Here is a 4,865-nt window from a genome sequence, read left to right as displayed (position 1 = left end):
AAAAAAAAAAAAAAAAAAAAAAAAAGAAGAAGTAAAATATCAAAAATTCCATCCACAGTGTTCTTCAAGCTGAGCAAGCACCCCATCCTACCCCACCGCCCCGCCCCTACTGCCCCATGTATGCAAGGACTTTCTGAGGGCACATAGGCACCAACCATTAAAATGGTTGCTGTTAGGAATCTACTAGGAATTATTAGATACCCCAATTCCGTATATACTCTTTCCTGCAACCAATTTGCTTGACAACTCCTGAGTTCACAATAGCTCTCCTTGTATTTGACCAACGCATTCACTGCAAATCTCACAAGGGAGCAGGGGCCCTGGGTGAGAACTGGCTCAGCTCCAGATGATCCCTCTCTCCTGAGGGATTAAGTAAGGCCCCGTAAGCCTACAGGACATTCTGTGTCTCTCATTTTATACACAGTCCTGTAAAGGGTCAAGCATGGTTTTTAGCATTGAGTATTTGGGGCCCTGTTAAGATGTTTTGAATTCAGATGCATGACGGTAACGAGGACAAAGGCGTGGGGGATGACTATGAAAACGTTCACCTCTTCCTTCCCCAGCCCATTTTCAAAGAATGAAGAAGTGTCCTGGGAGAGCAAAACAAAAAGAGAAGGGGTAGGAAATACTCAGCACTAGACACTTGGGCTTTTATTTTCTGTATATTTAAGTAGGAGGACTTCTTTTCAGCTATGCTCAATACTTTCTTAGGATGTGTCATTTACTGGAAATAAAAACATCTTGATCAGCTGAAACATAAAGGGTGATTTTGGTTTTTTTCAATGTAACTGGAATATTTTTGGGAACTGCCAACATTTTCATGATAACTTTGGATAAAAATCCAAAGATAAAACTTGTATGGAATTTCTTTCAGCTTTGGTATGTGTTATTCAGTGTAGTAATTAAAACTTATTCCAGCAATTAAGAAATGTTTTGTAATTAAAGTGATTTTTCATTTTATTTCATCCTATAAAATGCTTACCATTTTCTATCTCCATGAATAAAACATTTTTAAATAAAGTAACTCCTAGTCCCTGCAGTTCTTGCCAGTATAAACTTTTATCTTTGTTAAAACCATTTTCTTACCATTTTCTACCTCCTATGAATAAAAAATTTTAAAATAAGGTAACCCCTAGTCCCTGCAGTTCTCACTAGTATAAACATTTATCTTTGTTAAAACCACAGAAAAAGCAAAATCATTATTCTTCTCATCAAGAGATGTATTTCCATTAAATTTTACTTTTTATGTTAATGATTATCAATATTTATAATGTTTTTAAGGATTTTTGATAAAATGTATACTGATAATAACTATAAAGATAACTCAAAGAATTTTTTATCTTAGAGCTTTCTAACTTCAGGAAATGAGATAAATGTTAAGAATTACAATTATATGCATATTTTGTTTTAAATAAATACGATGGTGTTAACAGAAGATGTTCAACCATAAAATGTATTATATTAAGATAAAAGTCTATGGAGGAATAGACTAGAAATAGGATTCAAGTAGAGAAGAATTACTTTTGTAATGCTAAAGAGTTTATTCATGAATGTTTTCCATTGTTGGATGGTAGTAGTATCAACTTATAGTTTTAGATTCCATAGGATACTCTTAAAAGGGATACAAAGTTATTTTAAAATTTATTTATTTATTTTTAGAGACAGGGTCTTGCTCTGTCACCCAGGCTGGAATTGCAGTGGCTTAATCATAGCTAACTGCAGGCTCGACTTCCCAGGCTCAAGCAACCCTGCCACCTCAGCCTCCTGAGTAGCTAGGACCACAGGTGTGCACCACCACAACTGGCTACTTTTTAAAATTTTTGTAGAGATGGGGATCTCACTATATTGCCCAAACTGGGCTCAAACTCCTGGACTCAGACAATCCTCTTACCTCAGTGTTGGGATTTACAGGCATGAGCCACTGCATCCAGCCTATTTTATTTTTGAATGTCAATATTTGCAACATGCTAGAATTTACATTCTTTGCAACTATTGCTATTTATGATGAAAAATTTTAGATGTTGACTTTAACATGTAGGAGCAAATATATAGTTTTTCAAAATTCTTTAAGGGAGAAGTGAACAAAATGCTCGAAAGCCAGTGCCTTTATAAAACCTTAGATGCCCCTTCTCACTGTGTCACCATCTCCCTAAAGCAAAAATGATTTGAATTTTGTGTTATTTACTTTCTTGTTTTTGTAGCTTTATCTCACACTTATATATCTCTAGGCATATATTGTTAGGTTTATCTGTTTTGACTTTTGTATAACTCCTTTGTTACTTGTCGGTTTCTTTTTTCTTTTTACTCAATATTACATTTGTGAGAGTCATCCATACACAGATATGTTAAAATAGCTTAATCATTTTCAGTACTGTATAATATACTTTTGAATAAACTATACCACAACTGATTTAACAATTATTTGGTCAATTGACATTTGAGTGGCTTCCAGATTTCTAGTTTTATTTTTTATTTTTCATTATTATTATTAGAGTCAGAGTCTCACTCTGTCACCCAGGCTGGAATCATGGCTCACTGCAGCCTCAAACTCCGAGGCTCAAGTGATCCTCCCACCTCAGCCTCCTGAGTAGCTAGGACTATAGATAAACACCACCACACCCAGCTGAGATTTTCAGTTTTAAAAAACAATGCTGTCATGAATATTCTTGATTCCTGGTAACCAAGTACAACAATTTTTCTGTAGTATATACTTAGGAGTGAATATTTCTGGGTAATGAGCTGAATGCACATTCAATGTTACAAAATAAAGCCAAATTGTTTTCCAAAGTGATTGTACCAATTTAACCTACCTCTATCAGTGTGTCAGACTACAGACAGCCCAGATTCTCACTAACACTTCGTATTGTCAGTCTTTTTGATTCTTGCCAAACTGGAGAGGGCGAGGTGCTTTTATTATTTTTATTCGTATTAATGAAGGCAAACATCTCTTCATTTGTCTCTTAACCTTTCATGTGTCTTCTTCTCTGAAATATGTATTTGTGCCTAGATTATTCTATAATTTTTATGTTTTGCCTATTTCCTTATTTTTCAGGTCTAGTGCAGTGTACTTGAAAACAAAATTGTATATATTCAAGGTGTACAACCTGATAATTATTTTTTTCTTTTAGTTTACATGTAATACTTCTACATATTTACGGGATACAGAGTGATATCTCCTTTCTTTCCCCACTTTCACTTCCAGTTTTCCCTATTTCTTTTTCTAAATTTGGTATTACTGTAGTACATTTATTGCAATTGATGGACCAATATTGATTTTTTTTTTTTTTTTTTTTGAGACAGAGTCTTGCTCTGTCACCCAGGCTGGAGTGTAATGGCACGATCTCAGCTCGCTGTAACCTCTGCCTCCAGGATTCAAGTGAGTCTCCTGCCTCAGCCTCCCGAGTAGCTGGGATTACAGGCACCCGCCACCACGCCTGGCTAATTTTTGCATTTTTAGTAGAGACGGGGTTTCACCATATTGGCCAGGCTGGTCTCCACCTCCTGACTTTAAGTGATTCATCCACCTTTACCTCCCAAAGTGCTGGGATTACAGGCATGAGCCACCACGCCTGGCCATGTTGTTTAGTTTTCCGTTTTTAGAGATGGAGCCTTGCTATGTTGCTCAGGCTGGACTCAAGTTCCTGGGCTCAAGCAATCCTCCTGCCTCAGCCTCCTGAGTAGCTGCATGCTGGGGCACCCAGTTTCTCCATGTTTTACATGCCTAATAGCTTATTTATTTTTATTACAGAATAGTATTAATAGCAGAGATGCACCACAGTTCACCTACTGAAGGACATCTTGGTTTATCTGACAGTTAATTTAATGTGTCAACTTGATTAGGCTAAGGGATGCCCAGTTAGCTGGCAAAATATTAATTTGAGTGTGTCTGTAAGTGTGTTTCTGGAATAGATTAGCATTTGAATTGGCAGACTGAGCAAAGATTTCACTCACCAATGTAAGTGGGCATCCTCTAATCTGTTAAGGGCCCAAATAGAACAAAAGGGGAAAGGAAGAGCAAAGTTGTTTTCTTTTGTTGAACTGGGACATCCTCTTTCCTCTGCTCTCAGACATCACCACTCCTGGTTCTTGGGCTTTTGGACTTGGACTGGGACCTATACCCTTGGCTCTCTGGTTCTCAGGCTTTTGAGGTTGGAATGGAACAACATCACTGGTTTTTCTGAGCTCCCAGTTTGCAGTGGCAGATTGTGGGAATTTCTAGCCTCCATAAACATGTGAGCCATTCCTTCACAATAAATCTCTCTCTCTCTCTCTCTCTCTCTCTCTCTCTCTCTGTCCACCTGTCTATCCATCCATCCTGTTGGTTCTATTTCTCTGGAGAACCCTGACTGCTATAGTTGCCTAACATGTTTTTTATTTTGTTTTGAGACAGGGTCTCACTCTGTTACCCAGGCTGGAGTGCAGTGGCATGATCACAGCTCACTGTAGCCTCAACTTCCTGGGCTAGAGCAATTCTCCCACCTTAGCCTCATGAGTAACCGGTACTACAGGCAAACACCCTCACGCTCAGTTAATTTTTACTTTTTTTTTTGGTAGAGTCAGTGTCGCTATGTAGCCCAGGCTGGTTTCAAACTCCTGGGCTCAAGCAATCTGCCTGCCTTAGCCTCCCAGAGTGCTAGGATTGCAGGTGTGAGCCACCACACCCAGCGCTAATATATTTTAAAGTTTGGTTTTATATTTAAGTGATTGTCTGATCTGGAATTAATTCTTGGGTATAATATGAGGTAGAGATCACATTTAATTTTTTTCCATATAGAAAATCATTTTTCCCAGAGTCTTTTTATTTTTTCTCCCCTTTTCCCCCCATGATCTACAATTCTGGTTTTGTCCTATATCAAGTTTATATT

The sequence above is a fragment of the Rhinopithecus bieti genome, unplaced genomic scaffold, assembly GCF_001698545.2.
Source record: "Rhinopithecus bieti isolate Rb0 unplaced genomic scaffold, ASM169854v2 scaffold_62795, whole genome shotgun sequence".
Taxonomy (NCBI): Eukaryota; Metazoa; Chordata; class Mammalia; order Primates; family Cercopithecidae; genus Rhinopithecus; species Rhinopithecus bieti.
This window is presented reverse-complemented; position numbering follows the sequence as displayed.